The sequence below is a fragment of the Cryptomeria japonica genome, chromosome 5, assembly GCF_030272615.1.
Source record: "Cryptomeria japonica chromosome 5, Sugi_1.0, whole genome shotgun sequence".
Taxonomy (NCBI): Eukaryota; Viridiplantae; Streptophyta; class Pinopsida; order Cupressales; family Cupressaceae; genus Cryptomeria; species Cryptomeria japonica.
Window position 1 is genome coordinate 131241782 of NC_081409.1, and position 24818 is coordinate 131266599.

General features: G+C 34.0%; 1 non-coding gene across 1 annotated transcript; it reads left to right on the forward strand.

Annotated features, from left to right (window-relative positions):
* Positions 1-23579: 23579 nt before the first annotated feature.
* TRNAR-ACG (transfer RNA arginine (anticodon ACG)) lies at positions 23580-23652 on the forward strand. Its single transcript has one exon. It is a non-coding gene; the product is annotated as a tRNA-Arg (tRNA).
* Positions 23653-24818: the final 1166 nt, after the last annotated feature.

A 24818-nucleotide genomic window follows, 5' to 3' on the forward strand; every position in this document is an offset into this window, starting at 1 on the left:
ACCCTAAGAATCCATCCATTAAAGAGAATATTTCATGCCATGTCTTCCGATCCACTATCATGTCTATATTTGACAAAGGAAAGTCGTCTTTCAGACAAGCTTTATTCAGGTCCCTGAAGTCTGTACATATGTGAATAGTTTTTACATGCTTTGATATTGGTACAATATTGGAGATCCAATCGACATAATTAATTTCTCCAATAAACCCAACATCAAGTAGCTTCTTTAGCTCAACTTTCATTAGTAATGCAATGTGGGGATGCATTTTCCAAAATTTTCGTTTGACTGGTTTTACGCCTGGTGCTATAGACAAGTGATGCATGATAAGGTCTAGATCTATCCTTGGCATGTATACGTAAGACCAAGTGAAGTTGATATGCCTCTATTTTAAGAACCTGGTATGATCTTGATTCTCTTGTTCAGATAGTGATGCAGCCAAATGAACTACCTTAGGATTTTGTTTTGTGCCAACATTGACTTGTACTATTGGTTCAATTAATACTAGTGATATTTCCTGATAGTGTTCGAGGAGAGTATCAAGTCTTTCATCCTCAGGAACCTCTAGGAGGTTTTCACCATCAGATACATCCTTTCTATCTACTTTTTTAGGATCTAATGTTGCCAATGTATGGTTTTCACCATTAGATCCTATTTTTGATTCATTTATTTTAATTGTGTGACGAAAAGAATTGATACCTCCTTGAGCTAGAGCTATGTTATTGAGTTCTTTGGTAGAATTAACCATTAGTTCAATTGCATTGAGGTATAGGGAAATGACGGTGTCATTCGAAAGCTTTCAAGTTCTGCAGGCTCGGTTTGTTCCCAATAAATGAGTTTGGGATGTCTCAGGGGTAATGGATCATTAGGTTCAATAGTAGTGAAAGTCCCGACAACGATATCATTGAAGGTGGGGATAGTAAGGCCAATAATGTTACCCTCCTCAAGACTATCTAGAGTGTTATGAATTTGATCAGAAACTTGCGATTTGGATTCAAATGGTCTTTCCCTCGAGATTTAGCCCTCGTAGAATGTAGGTGCATAGATATGGATTACATCAGCCTCAATGTCATCCTAGGACAATGAGAAGGTAAGGTGAATCCCACTCCCACTCATTTGAATTAGATTCACTGCATTTTTGCAATCTGTTGATTTGTTCATATATATCCAGAATGATTACCCCTTGTGCAACTACTAGAGTAATTTCTCTTAATGTTTGTATTGGGATAACCTCTTGTAATGTGATTGATGAAACAATATTTTCTAGATGATGGGGCAATTATTTCTTGTGATGTGGTTGATATTCCTTCAGACTAAGGAGTTGTGTTTACTCCTTCTATGTAGCCTAATCCAATATTGTCCTTAGCACTCCTGAAAGAGGGTATGATTGGTTCTACCATGCCTTCTTCTATTTTCCCTATAGGGTTGGTTTCCTTTATCCCATTTTCTGCATAATGAGAAATTCCTTTCCATATTGTTGTGTTGGTGTTGTGATATTATGTACCTCTTTCTGTTGAGTTTTGTTTCCATCCCTGTATAGCCACTGCAGGATGTCTTTGTCATCATCTTCATGTGATAGTGTTTTTGACTCGACAAATGTACTACCATAGATTGTGTGGGGCTTTGATGCTTGTTGTTTTGATGTGGAGGGTCTTCCATATTACTGAGGTGAGAGTGATAATTTTGCTAGAGCCAATGAGTGTTCCATGGAATACTCTCCCACTCCTTTGTCTTTCAATGTTAGCTTCTTTTCAAAATCGGCCAAAGTAGCTGCCATGTGACTATCCATATTGGAATTATGTGATGTGGAAGCTTCTGGTTTAGTCTCTTAATTTGAGGGATCAATCTTAGGAGTTTCTCTATTTTGTGGAATAACAACATTTGTTGTGGGTTTGAGTGTGTTACAATGTTGAAAAGGACTTGAATCTCCTAGAATAACAACCTCTTGCCCACTGTAAGGAAACTTCAAACACTGGTGATAAGTAGATGGTATTTCTTGCATCTCATGTATCCATGGTCTACCCAAAAGTATATTGTAGGACAAATTCAAATCTAAGACTTGGCATATTTTGTTTCTTTGTACAGGACCCACCTTGATAGGTAAAACTACCAAATATTTTGAGGATATCTATTCATCATCATATGCCTTTATTGTGATTTTTCTTTTGGGATCTACAACATCTTCGAAATATCCCAATGCTTTCACTAAGCTCAATGTACAAATGTTTAGGCCAACCCCTCCATCGATCAAGACACATTTTACATGAATTTTATGGATCGTGACCTCAATGTAAAGCGAGAGATTATGCAGGTGACTTAAGGACATATCATCTCCATCTGGAAAGTATAGATTACGTGGTTCAATTAGGTGCCCCACCATAGCTTGGAACTATGCTATGTCTAGATTATTTGGTATAGTGGTTTCAACTAGAGCTTTTTCCAGGATATCTTTGTGAATAGAGGAAAGTTTTAGTAACTCTAGTATAGATATCTATGTAGGAGTCTTTGTAGTTAATCCACTATATTATATTGATGGGAAGTGGATGATGTTGAGGGTGATACACCTTTCAAGGTCACCTTAGCTTGGCTTCTTGTGACCACATTAGAGGATTCATTCATTTTCTATCTCTTTATGATGATGAAATTAACTTGTGACTCATATGCTTCAAGCTTATTGATTACATTATCATAAGCATGAGTGTAATTCACATGCTTTCCTTTGTCGTCTTTAGATGATTCCCCCATTTCAAAATCCAGAAGAGGAGTGTGAAATTCTGCATGCTGATCATTAGACACATCCATCCACATTTATAACAATATTTTCTATCAAGTCTTGTACAACATGTTTTAACCTCATGCAATCATTAGTCTTATGCCCCCTATTCCTGTGAAAGTCACAATAGTGAGCATCATTTCACCGAGGGTGTTTAATTTGCGGTTCAAAATCTCTTGCTTCTGGTAATGTGATTAGTTTGTTGGCAAGAAGAGTGTTAAATGCAATTTCCAAAGGTTCCCCTAGTGGTGTAAATTTCCTCCGTGGTTTAGGTGTTGATGGTTTTAGTTGATTGCTGTCTGATTTGTTGTTTTGATTGTTTGCGAAGGAGTTGGTTCATAAATTAAAAGTAGGTTGTTTTGGTTTGACATTGTTGGCATCAACAACTCCATCGCTTACCACATTCCTATTTTTCATCCAAAACTTTGGTTTCTCAGTGTTGGAATTGTTGTTGCTTGAGGAACCTTTGTTATCTTTGTTCAATTTGATTTCTCCTTTCTCAATCATTTCTTCTTCGATTTGGACTCCATTTTCAATTAATTTGGCAAATCTAGGAGGGCATTATAACTTCAAGTGGTAGGTCATCTCCTTAGTCAAATTATTTATGAAGATACCCATCTTTTCCTTTTCTGGTATACTACGGGGGTACTGTGGAAACAGTCTCCTCCATCTTTGTAGAAAGGTGAGGAACGGTTCTCCACTTTTTGGCTTTGTATTGCATAGATCCAACATTGTGATCTCATGTTCAATATTGTAGGAGTATTGTGTGATGAATTTGTTCACCAATTCCTCAAACGACCCAATCCAAGGAGGTATCTTGGAGAACCATTCCATGGCTTGTGCCCCTAGACTCCTTGGGAATAATCTCATCATGTATGTATAATTATGAGAGAATTCCATGCTCATCATACAAATTTCTCTTATGTGATCTTGTAGATCGAAGTCACCCATATACTTGTCATATTTGGGTATTTCACAATTTGGAGAATATGAAATCATGTTGAGATGTATATCAAAGAGGTAAGGACATATGTCCTCTAATGTGTACCTTCTAGTGGTTGTTCCTTGCTATATATCTTGAATTTATTGTTGCAATGCTTGCCTTTATTGTGTGAGAGCAGCAAGAGGGGTGTTGTCATCGTGGTTATCATAGTTGTGTCATGTCGTTTCATCTCTTGTTTCGTTGTGTGGTTGCCTTAGTTGGTCCATATCAAAGTCCTTAGGAATCTTAACACATTTTCTTGCTAACATGAGCAAGTATCTCTCCTTGTTTGCTTCTATGAGTTTTTTGATGTGTTTTTGGAAATAGGGGTTTTGTTGAGCCGCTTGCACTAGATCCTCTGTTATCTCATCTTCGGTAGCATCTAGATACATGTAAAAGGGGTTCTATTCTCTACCTCTCATGATTGATCTTGTTTTAGTTTCCTTCTCTTTTCGCTTTTGAGCTCGAGTTGAAATTGGCATACGAATTATTTATTTTCAACTCAATAGGTAATTAATTGTTAAGGCAAATAAGCCAAGTTGATTTGACTACCTTGATTGAGAGATTGGGATAACCCTGATTTTTGCTCCAAAGCACGTGTTCTGAAAGGTTATTTGTCAAACTCGTTTCCATGACTGCGTAGATAATTATGATAGTGGTGTAAGAATGTACGACATTGTAATAGGAGTTTGCGATTTGTGTAGAGGAACTTTATTTTCTTCAAGGTTTGCTTTTGACTAGGTTTTCTCCTCTTTAAATCCTTCTTTTGATTAAGCTTCTTTCGCTTTAAGTGATGAGGGATGGTCATACATGCGATGTGAGTTTCTATGTGAAATAATCAATGATTTAGTTTTGTTTTGATTGATCAAAGGCCAAATAGGGGGTATGATATGGTCCTATTGATGAGGCCAAGTAGATGTGATTAAAAATTACAAGTCTAGATTCAGATAAGGAATGATATATCCTAATGGCAAACCTTGTTGGAATAGATAACATAAAGAGATGTAAGACTAATCAATTATTGTATAATGAAAATTATCTCACTTATAAAATGAATATTTTCTAGCTCAGTTTTATCTACTGTGGAGATTGGAATAGACACTAGATGAAAATGGGTATCCGAAAATGTGTTTAATTTTTTTTTTTAAATGAGGAAAAGTGCTCACTATATCAGATGCACTAAATCATATGCATGACTTTGTGAGTTAAATGAGCTAAAATTTTGATCAAATGTGTGACTGCACACGTTAAATGTGCTACTCTAGACCCTAAATGTGCTACTACAGGTTTTAAATATGTTATTTAGAGTTTCAAATACATGAGATTGTTGGTCAAATGTGTAATTTTGAAGGTCATATGCATGACTATGTCAATCAAATGTGCTACTCTGGACTATGTATGCACAAAACTATTGTTATAAAGTTTTCCAGATCCAAAAGTTTCTTTTTTCTGCAATGACTGGATATTTCTCTTGGCACCGGTATGATCATAAAACATGATAAACATTTGATCAAACACTTATTTTTCCTAGTGTTCTAGACATAAAGTGTATGGACTAGGCTTTAAACAAAGCCCAATTTTTCACTGGTATAACACATAGAAGATAAAATCAAGCAAGCTACCTAAGGAAATTGGCTTCACAAACTATTTCTCAGCTCACATCTTGGTACCCTGTCAACTCACACAGCCTTGTCACACCTTAAGGTGCGCCTTTATGTTTTCCTTTCCAAGATTTGGTGGAATCCCATTATGATCCTATCAATAAGGACTCAAAAGGGGATTTCACGCGTAATCTCAAGAGGGACAGATGGTGAGTGTCTTATGGAAAGATCCTTCCCCCTCCCTGCAATGAGAGAATAGTACTTTTCGAAGATGAACCCGATAGGCTTCTATTTTAAATAGGTTCTAGTAAGGGTATAGTTCGAGTGGTCTTAATCAACAGCATTTTCCACTCCATTAAAGGAGGTATCCCATCTTGTAGAGGTTACGCTCTACAAGTTTTCATGCACCATAGAAGCTCTGAGGAAGATATAACACCAATATGACAACATGTAACACTCGTCACTTGCAAATTTCATCACAAACACATTTGTTTATAGTGGCTTAGATTAATTGGCTTTAACCATTCCCACTTGGGTCATTCCCTCTCACCCAACCTTATAGGCTACTCGGGAGGAAAGCCCTCTAAAGACATCCACTACTTGAAAGAAAAAATGTGTCAGTGGGTATGTCTTTTTTATCACCAAATTAAGGGGAGAGCATATACCTACCACTTTTGACCTTAAAACATGAAAGAAAGAAGTATTTTTAACCCCTAGATTAAACTAGATGCCTATTTTAGAAAAACACATAGTTTCCTTGATTTCAGTCCGTGGCACATGAATCTGCAAACAATCAATTAGTAGTTTGCAGAATTGATGTCTTTGACCTGTAGAACAACAACCTATAAATAGAAAATTATCAGTTAGTTGCAAAAAAATAGATTTTAAGGTAGGTTGTTAAATGCATTGTTCTCTAAATCATATGCTTTAATCTGTGAATCAAATACGCTACTCTACTAATTAAATGTGCTAAACTAAAAGTCAAATGCGCAAAACTGAAAAATTGAATGCGCTAATGTAACCATTAGATGCGCTAAAATAAGAAGCAAATGTGCTAAAAGAAGTTTTAAATGCACTGTTCTGAAGGTTGTATGCGTGATTCCAGAAGCCAAATGCACTGTGTGATCAAATACACAAAATCGGGTATCGTATGCACTAAAACATGATTTTCATCCACCTATTCGTTGAGATATTTGGAAATCTTGCAATAAAAAGATCAAATCCATGCAAAATCTGCCCCACGGTTGGTGCCAAAAATGTACACAAGGAAAGTGAAACCTACATCCACCAATGAGACATTAGTGTGAGAGAATCTAAACAAAGCATATAAACATTTATGAAAAATGCAAGCAACCCCTCAAGAGCATCCCATTTTCCTCTATCTCTAAGGACCTATTTAATCTGCAAGATCAGTGCTCTCAGATTGTGCACAAGACTCAATTAGATGACAACCTAGACAATGAGATTTACAAATGATATGCAATCTAAGCTAAAATAATAGCTAAATGCAAGATATAAACAAGTTAGAATTATGCTATATGATGATATAAACAAATGAGCTAGGATTCTATGCTAAAAACATGCTAAAATTATGATAAATGGATGCACAAGCGAAAGACAAATCGGCATTAGTATGATGAAAAAACAAGAGATGATTTACATATTGAAAATGCCTCTATTTATAGAGTTTCTAAGGCCAAGACTGATGTGGCAAGGAATCAATGATTGAGATTCAATCTGAAAGATTGGATGGTGAGGATGCAAAGTTCATTTATGATAAAAGGCCAAGTAGATGAAGGTTGAGAATTTATTACCAAGTCATGGTTCAAGGAGACAACCTGGATTAAATGAGCATGGAGACAAGCAAGGCCCAAGTACTCAAATGTAAGGTTCAAGTACCAAGGGGTATGGTCCAAGTACCTATGATGATGTGGGTCAAAACCCCTTTTTTGGTGTTGGGAAAAATGGTGTCTCAACCTTGCATTTATGCGAGGTTACTATTTATAGTAAGTTTTCATTTGAGCACGAAATGGTGCGAAACTCTCCCTAAAGCTTTTGGTTGGCTAGATAAGCATTCCGGTAAAGTTGCATTGCAAGGTCACAGCTAGTTTTGAAGATATTAAAGTTTTTGTCTTGGAGGGGTGCGATAAAATGTTTAAACTTAATTTTGGGGGCTTTAGAGGCTCCGAAACGCCCTGAAAAGTGGTCGTAACCGACGTAGCAGTTACGAGGTGATAGAGCACTTTGTGAGCTTTCCGGCGCTTCAAACGGTTCGTCAATCGGACACCCGGTTCTCAAGTTATGGCCTCCGGAAGTTTGTACTCTTGAAATAGGAAAAATAATTTGTATCGGATACATAAATGAGCTATAAAAGGGAGTGACACGTGTTGATGTGTGCTTTAACATGTCATAGGGCATCTAGAAGGGAGATAAGGTCGACTACACCTTATTGGGTGGTTTTAGCCCATGGTTTTGTAATACCGTTTGACGGTTTCTTGTATTGTATCTCCTATTTATGAGGTGTGTGAGATAGAGGTTGTGTGTAAGAGTCTTATGGCTATTGAGTTGCCTCTGAATCTCTGATTAATGGTACTCCTGCGAAGAGCTTGCTCTGCAAGTATGTTGTAATCTGTTTTTGATTGCTGAATAAAATATTGAGCTGCTTTTGGAGTGTGGGGTTTTTCTCCCGAAAGGGTTTTCCCCATGTAAATCACTGTGTTGTGGTATGAATGCTATTATATCTATTTCTATTTTTCTGTAACTGTTGTAACGATCTGAAAAAGTTTTGCATTACCCTCCTCTCAAGGTTAGTGTAGGAAGTTGTTTCCGCTACTTAACTTCCTTACATTTGACTAAATATTATTTGTAAAATAATTAATTTCACTTGTCACATGCTAATGTGGAGATGATGTAGAAAAGGTGAGGATGTGGATTTTTGAGTGAAATATGGATTTTGAAGAATTTTTAGAAAAGTGAATTATATATTTAAATAATTCAATTATATATAAGAAGAACATTTAAATGACCTTTGCATCCTCACCATCCAAACTTCCAAATTGAATCTCAACCATTGATTCCTTGCCACGTCACTCTTGGCCTTGGAAACTCTATAAATACAAGCATTTCCAATATGTAAATCATCCATGGGGGCTTCACTTAGGGAACCTGGGTTATATCACATGTGTTCATGACATACTAAAGAATCCCCCTATTTTCAAAAAATATTGCCCTAAACTCTTGTTTTGTCACACCCTCCCAATACATAGCCTGAATTAAAATCCCCCTATTTTCACCAAATATTGTATTTTTTCATATCTTGAATTAAAAACCCCCTTATTTTCACTGATAGGCAATATATTGCACCCTCATTTTTCGGGATATTAAACCCCCCAATATGAATGTACGTGATATTATATTGAATAGTCATTGAAGCCCCCGTGAAATCATCTCTTGTTTTTGCATCACACTAATGCCAATTTGTCTCTATCTTGTGCATCTATTTAGCTTAGTTTTAGCATCATTTTAGCATAGAATCGTAGCTCAATTATAATTAGATCCTCATAATATTTGTTTATATCATCATTTGGAATAATTATAACTTGTTTATATCTTGCATTTAGCTATTATTGTAGCTTAGATTGCATATCATTTGTAAACATCACTCTCTAGGTTGTCATCTAATTGACTCTTATGCATAATCTAAGAGCACTAATCTTGCAGATTCAATAGGTCCTTGGACATAGAGGACAATGAGATGCTCTTGAGAGGTTTCTTGCATTTTAATTTGTTTATATTCTTTGTTTAAATTCTCTCACACTATTGTCTCATTGGTGCATGTAGGTTTCACTTTCATTGTGTACATTTTTGGCACCCACTGTGGGGTAGATTTTTCCTAGATTTGATCTTGTTATTACAAGATTTGCAGATATCTTAATGAATAGGCAAATGATAATCATATTTTAGCGCATACGATACCCGGTTTTGCACATCCTATCAACGTAGCGCATTCAGCTTCCAGAATCACGCATATAGCCTTCAAAACAATGCATTTAAAAGTTCTTTTAGGATATTTTCTTCTTATTTTAGCGCATCTAATGGTTACAATAGCACATTTCATTTTAGTGCATTCAATTTTCACTTATACGCATTTGACTTTCAATTTAGCGCATTTAATTAGGAGAGTAGCACATTTGATTCACAAATTAATGCATATGATTTACAGAAAAGTGCATTTAACAGTCTACTTTAAAATCTATTTTTTCTGCAACTAACTGATAATTTGTTGTTTATAGGTTGTTTTTCTTGTAGGTCAAAGACTTTAATTCTGCAAACTACTAACTGATTGTTTGCAAATTTGCATGCCAAAGACTAAAATCAAGCAAACTATGTGTTTATTTTTCTAAAATAGGCATCTAGTCTAATCTATGGGTTAAGATAAATATGGAAGATTTATCCTCATTAATTAATTGACTAGAGGCAATAAGATAAACATCAAAATTCTTGTGCAAATTGGTAGCTTCCCTAACTATAGCCATACCCATCAAGGTGGTATCATCCACAAATTGCAACTAAGGCTACGGAGGCAAACCATCTCCCCATCTCCACCCATGATTATGACCTGAATCAACATGACTTTTCACGAATCTCCCCAGACCCTCAGCATGAAGAATGAAAAGATAAGGGGATAGAGGGTCCCCTTGCTGAAGTCCACAAAAGGCTCCAAAAAGCTCAACGTGTTCTCCATTTTTGGGGACAAAGAAAGAAGTAGAGGTAACACAACACATAACCCAATAAATCTACTCCTCAGTAAATCCAAAATCCCCAAGAATATTATGTAGAAAGGACCACCGAACTTTGCCACAAGTGTTAGCCATATCTAGCTTAATGAACATATCCTTTTCTTTAGAAGTCGCCATAGAGTGGATGGACTCTATAGCAATAACCACCCCATCCAGAATTTCCTAACTCGCCACAAACCCACTCTTCTCCTTAGAGATAAGACTTTTTAGCCATTTTTTCAACCTTTCAATTATTAGTTTAGGGATAATCTTATAAACCACATTACAGAGGGAAATAGGGAAAAACTGACTTAACTGATTTGCACCATCACATTTAGGAGTAAGGGCAACAAAAGTGGAATTCAAAGCATAGAGTATCTATTTATTCCTCTGATATTCTTGAAAAACTTCCAATAAGTCCAACTTAATAATATCCTAGAATTTCTAAAAGAACTCAATTGGAAAGCCATCAGGACCAGGAACTTTCCCTTACTTCATATGGAAAACCATCTCCTCCAATTCCTCAAGCGAGATACAAGAAAGAACCTGAGCTTCCCCAATGGAGCCCTCCTTGGACTCCTCCCTAAATAAAGCAACAAAGTATTATACAACCTCTCTAGAAACATCATGCAAAGAAGAAAGAAAGATTCTCTCCCCTATCATTCACAAGAATAGGAATAGCATTACCGTGCTTCCTCACTTTCATCGAATTCAAGAAGAAGGAACTATTTTTATCACCCTCTTGAAGCCACTCAATCCGAGCCTTTTGTTTCCAATAAATTTATTTACATTATTCACAATCCTCTAGGGATTTTCAGGGCATTATCCTCTTCCTAGAGCAAGGCCTCATATAAGCCACCTTCCCTTATCTCCCTAGTTATGTTATCCAACTCATATTGTTGAGTAGCTTTGGCATGAAAGATATTTCCAAAGCATTTCTTATTCCATTACTTAAGCTGGTATTTAACAAACTGCAACAATTTGGCAAAGGTATACATAGCAGTGCCAAAATCTAGTCTCCCAATCTTCCCCCAATCCACTACATAATCCTGTAAATATGGATCTCGTAACCACATAAGGTGAAATTTGAAAGAAAGAGCTTGAGCCACCTGCGCTGACGAAACTATCAACTTAACAGGCCAATGGTCTGACCCACGCCAATCTAAAATCTTAGAGCTAGTAGACCACCCACCACCAACCCAAAAAAATGAAACTAAGAAGTAGTCAACTCTCTCAGCGATACAGTTCTCCCCTATCCTTCGGTTGTTCATAGTAAACCAACCATTAGTGGGATTGATGTTCACAAGGTTCAAACTTGAGATGTTGTCAAGAAATAGGAAAGCAGAAGGCTCCAATCTTACAATACCACCTCGTTTCTTAGCCAACTTAGTAATAGCATTGAAGTCCCCAACCATAATCTATGGACGATAAGGAACCTGGCTCCGGATAGAATTTATATGGGACCACAAAAGCTGCTTACCCAGAAAATTAGTAGGCTCATATATATTAGATAGGAGAATAAATTCTCCTATCACAAGGCATGCCACAATCACTGAAATAGAATACCGATGATGCAGGAGCATCCCTGGTTCTTGGCAATCTTACATCGACTGAAAACATTTTTTTTTTCAGTTTGTTCTTGTTTTGTAGTTTCGGCATTGATTTTTGTATTTTATTGCATTTTCTCACCAGATCTTGCAGAGCTATATTTTTTCTTATGGACATTATCATTTTCCTTCTCCCAAAAGCATGGGATGTTTGGATAATTTTTCGGCAAGTTATCGTTTCCAGATTCCAAGACAGTTTTCTGGCTTAGAACCCTATAACCATTTGGACCTATTCACTATTGTGAATCTTGTGGATCCTTTTTGTATCTTGTAGAGCTTTAGTTTGTTGATTCCAATGTTCCTTGGCATGTGGTTGACCTTCCCTCTGATCGCACTTCATTCTTTGGATTTTTTTGGAGAATTCTCTTTGGCGTAGATCGACCTGGTGATTTTTCATGTTTTTTCATGTTCATCATTGTTTGATTCTTCTTGGGTCGATTGAATTCCTGTAGACCATATAAATCAATGTAATTAAGCATAATAAATTATCAAAGAGAATATAGAAGATGTCTCTTAAAATTTAGAGGTCCGAAGTTGACCAATTCTATAATTGGGCATGTATGTAGTAGGCCAGTGAGTTGAATCTTGTAGTCCGGATGTTACCGGTTATCTGTAATAATTTTTCATGATCTAATTAATTTAGTTTTGCATTGCCTCCATCATCTTGTCTTTATTTCTTTGTATTTACTCTTGCTGCATGGTCTGGATAGATCTCATTGTCCCTCGTAATCGTGATTGCAACAAGTGGTATCAGAGCGATATTTCATTCCAGAGATTGTGTTGTCCTGAAGATCTTTTTGTGGGGTGGTGGATTGTGGATCCGACCCGCAGCTACAGAGGACTGGCGTGAAGATGGCATGAAGAGTAAATAGGAATGGTGGAGCGCGTGGGAATGCAGACCCTACTGTGATGGAAATGTTAAGAGGAATTGCAAATTGATAGTTTTGTTTGTGGTCTGGATTTATTCGTTCTTTGGATATGATATTGATTGCTTGGATTCATGATTATCTTAGTTTCATTCTCATTTTGCTAAGTTGAGAAGCACTCAAAATTGGAGATTGTGTAACGATATTTCTGTAGCATATGATTTTTTTTGTGATTGATATGTAATGTGTTGATCTGACTGATGAAGCATGTTGTGGTGTAATCCACTTCTCATTCCTTTCTACCACGGGAATGCTTAGTGTAGACCTATTTCAATTTATTTTTTCCATCTTGGAAGGTTATGTAGTCAGGAGGATAGTATAAGTAAAGTATGATTAACATAAATAATGAATGGGAAGATATGCGAGATGGAAAAGCTAAAACTGAGTGATGATTAATGTGACAACTTGTGCGAAGTTGTGTAGTGTGTTGGTGGGGTCTAGAAGCTGGTCTAGCATTGTTGTTTGTGAGAGTTGTATCTCAATGGTGGTTTTTCTTTTTTCTTTCTCTTTCGGCAGTGAGTCTTCCCGTAGTGAGCCACCTTTTTAAAAATCACCTTATCCAGTGTCACCCTAACAAGTTTAATATATTGAGAACTAACATTCTCTATGGTTTCTACCTTCTAGGGTTTTTTATGTCATATTTGGTGTTCATTGTGTATAATTTATTTTTGTATGTGTGTGCTTTCATGTTTATATCTGCTTATGGTAAATAGTTCATATGGTGGTTATTCCGGATCTATGAAAGAATTAAAAATACTAATTCACAATTGATTCACCCCCCTTTCAATTGTCTGGGCATTCAACAATTGGTATCAGAGTCTCAATTCTTTGGAAAAGAGCTTAACCGCTTGAGGTAAATTTAGTGGCACATAAACTAACTAGTCCTATCTTTGAGGGATCTGACTATGGCTTCTGGAAAGTGAAGACGAGAGGTTACCTAATCTCCTCGGGTTACAACACTTGGAAATCAGTAGAGACTAAGTATGTATTGTCAGCCAATGGTCTCAGTACTCCAGTTTATATTCAATCTTATGAAGAGAATGAAAAAGCAAGTATGCAATCTTTAGTGCTTTATCAAAAACTGAATTAACAAGGGTTATTTCATTAAATACTGCTTATGAAGTTTGGGAAAAGTTAAGGGAAATCCATGAAGGAAATTATAGAGTTAAATCATAAAAGAATTTGATAGCTAAGCGCATATATGAGAACTTGATAATGGAAGGAGGAGAGGATATAGAAAGTTATTTTTAGAGAGTTGATAGCACAGTAAATGAAATTAGAGAACTTGTTGGCACCTTAAATGATGAAGACATAATGGAGAGGATCTTGATGAATCTATCAGAAAGAGATACAGTGATAAGATATCTGCTATCAAAGGCATATATGATTCAAAGAAGTTCACTAGGGAACAACTATATGTCACTTTGACTGCTTTTGAGATCAGGAAGTTCGGAAAAGACAAAGCTAAATATGAGAGCCTTTAAAGATGCTACGGAAGATCCAAATGATGAAAGTTTAGATGAGGTGGAAAAAAATTTTGTGAGGAAGCTGAAGAAAGGCATTGACAAATATAAAGGTATGTTACCTCTTAAATATTTTAGATGCGGAAAGATTGGTCACATACCTACTAGATGTCTGGAAAAAGGAACAAGACACAAGTTTAGACAAGGTAAAAGAAAGTTTACTAAGAGAGCTTATTATGTTGGAATCCAAGAACACTAAGAGGGGGGGTGAATCAGTGTTCTACTGGTATGATTAATTTTAACCTTATTAAAACATGCATACACCAACCGGTATATCGGTACATAAAGAATTGAAAGAAGTAAAGAAACCAATAAGCCAATCACATAAATGAACACTATAACACATAGAATTATATGTGGAAAATCTCAAAGAGGAAAAACCACGGTGGGATTTGTGACACACAATATCAATTCACTGGCCATATGAAGAGATATTACAAAATATATGGGCCTACATTTGCAGGAAGGCTTACTACCTAGAGCACACTGCTCAATCACAAAAGGAGTCTCACTGACTACATATAAATCTAGACTTCAATCCGGAGAAACAAGTGAACGGCTAAGATAGAATCTTCTATGCTAGAATACAGTTCTGGTTAAGCTATGTTTGTTCCAGTCTAAAACCCTAAACCCTTCACCGGAATAACCCTTTACAAAAATACCTTCACATACATGGTCTCTCTGATATATTTTGCATCTCCTTCCTAATGCATATTCACATGATATCGCATTTTCATATCCATTACCATATCCACTCATATATCAAAATGATCTAATCCAACTGACCTATATACCCTATACAATTTATCATGCCTTATGTTGGCTTACAAATATATTTACAATATGAATATACATGTCAACTAGATAACATAAATACATGAATATCAAAAAAAATTGCCAATGTCGGATCCAAGAGATGTCAGTCTCCAATACCTAAACCATGTCGACCTACATTGTCGGTAACCTGAGAAATCCTTATGTCCTGCCAGTGATGGTAGAGTGTATGTTGTTACACAATTGACCCAAAATATGAAGTCGGGACAAGATACCATGTTTCCATCAATGAAAACATAGTGAAACCAACCAATTGAGTGTCAATTTCCAACAATCTCCCCCTTTGGCATTGATGGCAACACTCATCTGAAAAATGGTCATGGTTTCATCTGTCGGTTTCATCTTGCCTGCTCCCCTTGAGCTGAATATTCTTCAATACAAAATAATTCATACTCCATGTCTCCCCATAATGTATACAACTCTTTTCTTTTTCACATATATATCACTCCCCCTTTGACATCAATGCCATCAAAATTTCAAAAAGAATGCCAAAGATCCAGTACTGTGCAATGAGTATCCAAAAATATCTTAATGAAGCTTAACAAATTTGAAAATTTCTAGATATGCCTTCACTAATAGCTCAAGATAAGTATCCCAAACAATTTTGAAAGTTGAAAATAGATACAAGTCCATTTAATGTATGAGAAAATGATTATTTCTCACTTAACTTTGTCGGTGTGGGCTTTCCAACCATATCCATACACTCCTTATGTACACTGAGTGAATCCAACTAGGGGCTCACCAAACCTCTAAGACTCCTGGCTCTTCTTATGATTTTGGATTTTTGTTTCTTAAGAACATAAATTTAGGCCTCCAAAACCAAAATTTGACCATCAATGGATGTAGTCAATGAATTTAGTCTGTCAAAAGAATTAGCTATACCTACAATTTTCTCCTGAAATTCCTTAATCTTCTTATCCACATTAACTATAAGTACATCTATATTACAACATACCCTGTAAATATTTGTACATTGCTTTAAAGAACTATCTATTAGTTTCAACTTTTCATCAATCTTCTTTTTCTTTGACTCAATTACTTGTTCAAATGTAGCTCATTTAGCCCGTGTGAACCTCTCCAGTGCTTGTCGGTTTGAAATCTACTGCAAGGATTGAAAATCCTTTGAAATATGCTTTGTAATTGTCTTAAGCTTGACGGATGGACTCACTTGTTTGTCAATCTTGCACTCTGAGACTAGTCTATGTAAAATAGTGATAGACTAATCAATAATCCCTTTATCCTTAGATCCCTCCTTTATCAATTTCTATGTAGCCATCATCATGAGTTCAGTAGGACTCGTCTCGGTTATGTTTTTCTTTACAACCTACGAGGTGTCAATTGACAACAATGATGGACCTACTACCGGTTCCTTGTCGAATTCCCCTTTCTTCTCTTCTGATGATTTATCCTTTATAGTTTCCTCACTTGCACCAATGGCTTTGCCACTTGGTGCAGTCTCTATAACTACCAGCTCCTTTGTAGGAACTGTAACCTCATCCTGTACAGCTTTATCTGGAGGACTGTTATCCTCAACATCTGCAATAAAAGACACAAAATTTTGAGATTCAAATGTTGGCCTTGTGATATGGTAAAACACAACCTTGTTATTAGCTTGACCTCAAATGGTTATTTTGGAAAGGTGTTAGTTGCATATGTGTGACTTGCTTCTCCTCTACAAATCCTAGAAGAAGATTATCATGATCCATTTTATCAAATTATCAAGAGTCCCATTGTCAAGCACACTACAATATGCAAATCTCATTACAATGAAGCTATACTCAAGTATTGTTGATGTTTCTTATAAATTGTTATTATCATGTTATGTACTAACACTTGCAAGGCTTGAGGTCATTACCTTGTTTGGTATCCAAGAAAGGGATTCACATCTAAGGTAACTTTGTCAATTCAACATTTACGTTTTTTTTTTCTCCAATTCCTCTAAGAGAACACATCATCATCGTCATAATCATCATCATTGTTGTTGTTGTGGAGGTGGGAACACCAACTTGGGGTTTGACTAAAGAAAGTTACGCCTATACAACACAACCTTTTCCCCTATGTCATGTACAAGCCTAGATCTCGATGTTTTTTATTGTGATAGTGGTACAAATAGACAAAGTGGACTACAACATAGATTGTTGGACTTTGAATCATTAAAACCCAAGGATGCTAGAGACCGACACTTTTTTCCTACCACTTCTGCTTTAGATTTTAGTGGTAGGTGTCCAAACTTTTGTTGCTTCCATTCTCAGTCATGATTTTAGTTTGCAAAAGATTTGGACATTAGAAACCAACATTATTGTCCTGTCAGTTAGCTCCAGATTCCGACACCAAATTCCTCATTGTATCTCTTTCCTAGATGTAATACCCTAAAAATGGTCACCTAAACCATGGGCCCCTAATCTTGACAACATCACCAAGGTCCTAACCAAATGCAATTAAATCAACTTTGAGCACACAATTAATTAATTCTTCAATTATCAAATATCACCATGGTAAGTCAATTACTCAATATTAATTAAATATTTATTTAATTAATTGAATCATTCCAAGAATATCATTTAGATCAATTATTCTATTTAATTTATTAAATATCCTTGCATATTTAATTAATTAATAAATTTGTCATTTAATCATGCAAAAAAAAAGGAATTGATTTATTACAAAAGAGGAATTAATTATAAAGCAAGAGTTAAATTGAAAATAAAAGAATTTAATTGAGAGAGAAATCAAACTTGAGATATTATTTCTTTTTCTAAACTGAGAACTTGAAATCAGAAAAGCAAATTAAATGAATTTAATCATTCTCTAAAATTGGAACTCAAAGCTTTTCAAAAATAAGTTCAGTTGCATTGAAAAGACTCTTTTCTTGAATAAATCAAAGAATTATCTATTTTTATCACAAGTGCATGGAATTAATTAAATCTTATTTCTAATGCAACTTGAACTTCTTATAATTTGAATGCATTTCAATTAAACTATAATTGGAATCTATCTCAAGGTTAACTAAACATGATTTCTCAATTATTTTCAATTAATCCTAGATTGAGCTTTTTTATCATCTCTCTTGTAATTCTCTATAAATTCAGTCTTCAAACTCTCATTCAAAACACCCCAAAGATTTTTGAGAACATGCTTGGAGATTATTATTACGTTGATTTTGCTCTAGAGTCATTGAAGATATTGTGCTTTTTTAGATTATCTGCATCCATATTTAGTTTTATCCATTATTGCTTGAATTCGTTATTGCTTGAATTATTCACCCATCTTGCATCCATTTTAGCTTAATATCATGCTCATATAGATTAAATCCTTCGTCTTGGTGTAGTCTAGTCACTGGTATTGCTTATAAAAAATCTAAGAGCAATCTTATACTCCCTTCTTTTAGAAGGCAATTAGTTGTTTTGCTATGGTTTTATTATTCATGCTTATATCTGTCTAACCATACATGTAATGACTTAATTGAAGTGTTGTGTCTTGCAGATACAGATCCTTATTCCACTTTTCACACACACACCAGATCTATCTTCTATTTTTGTGTTTTTGGTATATATCATTTGTATAGTTCATTGCACAAATTCAATAATCCTTATCACATCCAATCAACTATCACGGAAAAATCTGCATTACATGTAGCCTATTATAGTTCAATTTTGTTAAATTATGTGTGTGTTGGACTTTCTTTGTCCAATCTAAGTATTCATTTTGTTTGATTTTTGTTGCTTAAAGCATTCACTTGGAACAAATTTATGCACATAGACCTATTCCTACATGATATCATACCATATTCGTCAAACCCATTCTCTTTGTGAGCTTCCCCTTGTTGGTGTTATGCTTTTCATGTATGTTGTGTGGAAGACACTTGATGATACATCTCACTTTATATCCATTGGAGTGTCAAAATCTAACATTCAATTGAAGCTTTCTAGAGTAAAACTAAGCCAACCATCATGTTCATAGCAGATCTAAAATGCACATTTGAAAGCCAATTTACTAAGTGTGTTCTTGTATCCAAAAGGTGAAAACCCTGTTGAAAACAATGATCAATTTGTCAACTTTCAAACAGTTACAATTGAGTTTTTTTGTTGAGGCACCCCTCCTTGAGATTGTATAACTCTTTCAGCATGTCTTCTTCAATCTGTTTTAATACATCCACATATTCTTATGCAAATAAACTTCTTAATAATAGACATATGTATATATTATATAAGTGCATATAATCTCATTCTTCTAAAAGATTTAATGTAATTCCTACAATACATCTAACAATTATTTCAATAATATATTACATCATATAACCTTAATATTGACATACATTTCAAACTTCAAACATAAATTATCAAATTTTAACATACCCAAAAAAGACCACCTCCTCATATAAAGTATAATCCATTCAAAAAGCCAACAACCCCCTTTTATATTTTTAGTGATGCACCATTCTTAGAAAGTGAGGAATCTAATCTATGCACATTGTCTTTTTATTAAATTTCCATAGAAAATCCAAGGGAAAGCTTTTTTATAATGTTTTTTTAATTGAACTATTAAAGTTTCCTTTTGTAGGCCTTTAAAGTGGGCCCCTCCTTTAAGAATCTTACCCGATGTGGTGTAAATGATGCCAAGGCATACTTCATGGTCATATGGGAATCCGGTTTTTTCCCGGTGTAGTATATTGTTAGCCCTTATTTTATTTTGTTTGCCCAAAATTTTATGGAGAAAAGAAGTTTATTCAAAATTTTATGTGTTGAAAAGGTTTTTCTTACCTTTAATGTGGTGTAGACTTTCACTTTGGTATATTTTTGTTTTTTAGGTTTGATGCTAATTTTCTCTAGAGTAATATGTATGTAGTTACTTCAAGATAATTGTATTTTCTTTTGTTCTTGGTGGAGAATTTGTGCTCTTGAAAGAGGTCACAAGTTCAAATCCCACAAGGGGTAAGGTATGTACGCCTTGTTTGTAGTGCAGTTAGGTACCTCCCACAAGAAGTATGAGGTAGTCCCATATTGCTCTAACCCATCTGTAGACCCATATACAAATTGCTGGCATCATGGACTATAAAAGATCCTTTCCTTTCCTTTCTTCTTTTTTTTTCAAAAAATTAGAATTATAAATTAGAGTGAAATTATAAATAAGTTTATAATCACATTCAAATATAAAATATTGTCTATCTCTTTATTATCGGTGATATAGAAATTATAATGATAATATTGTAATAAAATTGTCATAAATTTTCGAATTCTAGGGATTCTTACATTAAGTACTCTTAGGAGGTAATGCAAATTTTAGACGAACTCATTATAATCATACTTATCATAAAGTATCACATTCAATACTGAGGTGTTTTATTACTATTTGACCATTTTGATGATCTTCCTTTGTGGGTATAATATTAAGAAAACGTATTTTAGTGTACATTACTAAATGGTGATTAAAATAACACTCTTTTTTAAAATTTAATTGGATGGATCTAACTATGTCTCATCGTGACTACAATGGAGGCCTTTTCTTAAAAAGTGAGGTATTCTTCCTTATTTTTGGGGGCAATTTCCACAACTAATAAACTCTTAGTGCCTTCAATGACTTAATAATCATGACATAATTGTTGGTAATCTATGACTATCAAATTCCACAAGTTTTGAACATCATATTAAGGGTCCTAAGTGTCCTATTGCTTGGTGAATCATTTTGTAGTTCTTTGGTGACACTTTGCTTGATATTTTCCTAAATGTTACATATCTATTTGATGATTTTGGTGATGACTACACAATGCTAACACATGTTAATCCACCTTGTCTTGTTAATCCTTTGTTAGATACTTTGAGGGTGTCCCTTGATGACCTTTTTATTGTGATAGTCATTGCCCTTGTCATCTATTTCCATTAGCTCACTTTTAACTACTTATTCTTTGATGGTGAATCTCCACAACTCATTTTTAGGATCTCTTTGTTATCAACTTCAATGAACATTGAACCAATATTAGATCCCATTTAATTGTCTCCTCTATATCCTAATTTGGAGGTGGAAATTTTCAATACGCACCTATTTGCATATCTATTTATAAGAAAAGACATGCAATTTTGTAAGATTTTGTGCTAGTTAATTCATGACTTTTTGGTATAGTCATTCATCTTTTTAGTGAAGTAACAACACTTATTTCTAACATCATTTGGAGGATTTTCTTAGTCATATTCTTTCTCCATCTCTCCTTAAGGGAGCTTTATTTCTTTCTCTTTCTTTATTAGGAGCCCTTTATCCAAACTCTTTTTTTATAACCCTTATTGTAATAAAGGCCTTAGATGCATATGCTTTGTAATTCATCTCTTGAGTTGTTAAGAAAATCCAACATGCTTAGGAAATTGTAGTTAGCTTAAGTAGAATTAGTATAAATATGATGCATAAAATAATGTAAATGTATTGCAAATATCTTTCTATTGAACTTTTTCAAAGGAGGTTTCTCCCTCAAAGAGGCTTATGACATGCAATGCAATTATAATATCTTAATATAATACAATTACTTTATTTTGTTTTTTGCATGCATAATTACTTTGTATTATGTATTAGATTAATTAATTATAGGAAGAGAAATATCAATATTTTGGAGGGGATTCTATTATTGTACATGGTTAGTTGATCAACCCTTGTTATCAAGACTCATATTTGAGGATATGTCTCATTTATTTTTTATTTTATCTCCCTACGCTTAGGTAGGGTTTCAGAGTGTTAACATTACTCTAGGTGTTCATGTTATTTCACTAGGATAGCATTATTATCATTTATAATTATTTATATTCACTTTATTTTATTAAGTACACTTAGCTAGCTCGTGTCAATTAGTCATGTGTCCATATCATATGAACTTGATTAACACTTGGCTAATTTAGGTTTCTTTATCTCTCACCTATTATCAATGCTAGATCAACTTAGTTAATTTCTACCAACTATGTAATGATAAGGTTCACTTTTTCTCTATATAAGAAAGAAATCATTTATACTATGCAATTAATTAAGTTAATATCTAATATTACTTTGTTGATATTTTCCTACATTCTTATTTGCTTTTGTATAGGTTTGAGTGAAAGATTATGTTGATTCAAAAATTTCTAGGCCATTAAAATAATAACTTATTCCTAGTTGAGATTTTAGAATTGGACTTGGATGACAATTTGCTATAAAAATATGACATATGTTAATAGTGAGACAAGATTTCATAGAATGAAACAAAAGGGGATTTTTTTTTGATTCAATGGAAAGTAGAAGGCTTCTTGATTAGTTTCAACTTCCTTTGTGGATTAAGGGCATGCTCATTGTGGTAGATCAACTAATTGAAACTCTAGTGCGGATGTTGCAAATGTAATGGAGATTTTATGGACATATGTGGAGTAGATGTGAGTAAAGATTTAGGAGGGACAAGGTCTTCATGTGTTGTTAAGGAGAGGTTGTACCCTCTAATATTACTCATGACGGTTGGGACCATGACAATCGTAGCTTTTTGTTTGATTTCAACTAATCGGAGATGTAGTAGGTTCTTCAAAACAATGTTGAATTTCTATGTTTAATTTTGGTCACCTCATTTTGCCTCGTTAACTGGTAAACACTTTTTTATCCATCGTTTCATTTTTTCATGCAATGATGTGTAATTTTTATTTTAACATCGCAACTCTCAATATTGTATTTGTGTAGAGTGTGTGTAATAGGGATATTGTAGTTGAGGAGCCAAATAAAATTATAAAATGTACCTATCAAAAATCACATTGTAATTGTTTATGTTGTTGCATCTACACCATGTCTCTTTCAAATATTATGTAAAACCTAAAGAAGGTAGGGAACAAATGACACAATTACTTCACTCCTCTATTGTAATAAGTTTCCCTATATTAACCTTTGTTAGCTTCAAACCTAACTAAAACTGAAAGATCCTTTTAATGTTAAATACATAATGTTTATTGATTGTTAGCTAATAGTTCTACATTTCTAAATTATAGATTACCTTGCACATCCAACTATACTGATACCTCGTTCTTTTTTCCATATGAATTTCTTAGTTTTTCATTATTAATTTTACATGAGAAATAACATAAAATATTTTCTTCTAAATATAACTTAATAGTAATCTTTCAAATTGAATATAATTTAATGGTTGAATTTCAATGCTCTTTTTAATTATTATTTCATTAGATTTTAAAAACAGTATACTTTATTAAATATGTTAATAAATAGTATATTAAATAAATCAATTCTCAAATATAAATGTTAAATAACATTACAATTATATTGATATATTTCATTATTTATTATATTGAAAAACTTGCTCTCAGTTCATAGTTCGGTTATTATCATTTAAATGTTGTACTACTGAATAAATTAAATTATTTTCAAATTTATTATTAAATATATACATTAGAGATTTAAGTTAATTTAATTTCCCGTTGACAAATGGAAAAATGTCGCTTGAGAAAATATATTTTTAGAAGAAAGAAGACGGACGGACAAAGAAACATGTTTTTAAGGTAGAAACAAGAAATCAATTTACTATATTTTATTCCGCATTAGAAATCAAGTACGACTCTGTGGCCCAATGGATAAGGCGCTGGTCTACGAAACCAGAGATTCTGGGTTCGATCCCCAGGAGAGTCGTTTTTTAACATTATTTGGTTTTTGACAAAGTTGTTCCTGTCATGCTAATACGGCTGCTGTGCATTTCCTTACAAGAGAGAATTTTAAAACACGCTTGTGGCATTTTTATACTTGTTTAAAAGAGTGAAATTTTATATTATAGGGTGAGACTTAAAATCTGATGCTAAGTTTGTTTAAAAAAAAATTCTTTTAAGTACTCTCAAATATTTTTTTTATTGATGATCAAATTTTTACATTATTAATAGTAATTTTTGTGTTTGTTAAATAAATTTATTTAAGTTTTTATGATAAAAAAAGACAATTTATCGTTACATTTTTACATGATAGAAAATAATTAGGTATCAAAGGTTGATAGTCTCAAAGATATTGAAAACTAATTAAAGTTTAGTAAAATGTACAAAAGACTGATTTTGATTCTCCTTGCTGATGCACCATCTTATAGCTTCAATTTTAAAGGTATCTTGTTATGTTAGATTCATCCATTGTATAAAAATCAGCTAGATTTTATACTAATGGTTGATTACCTCAAAACAATTAGCAACTAACCAATATCTAGGAAAATGTATAAGAGGATGAACTTGATTCTCTAAATATTTAGAAATTTTGATGATATGTCATCTGCTAGTTTGAAATTTAAGGGATATTGTCATGTTAGAGACATTCATCATCCACTAATGAATTCATTGAAAAGAGGAAACAGTAAGTATACTTTTATCAAATTCAAATTAAAGTAATTCTTTTGTACAAATGTTTGGAGTTTGGTTGATGATAGAGTTTCAATCATAAAGAACCCACAATCTAATTTTTCTTGGGGGTGGTTGGCATTGACTCTGATCACCATGTAACTTTAATAAAATGATTTCCTTTCATCATGACTTAAGTAAATAAGTGTTAGAGACATTCATCATCCACTAAAGAATTAATTGAAGAGAGGAAATAGTAAGTATATTTTTATCAAATTCATATTAAAGTAATGCTTTTGTGCAAATGTCTGGAGTTTGGTTGATGATAGAGTTACAATCATAAAGAACCCATAGTCTAATTTTTGTTGGGGGTGGTTGGCATTGACTTCAATCACCATGTAACTTTAATAAAATGGTTTCCTTTCATTATGGCCTAAGGAAAGTAAATATAATTTTCCCCAAAAATATTGGCATTCCAATGAT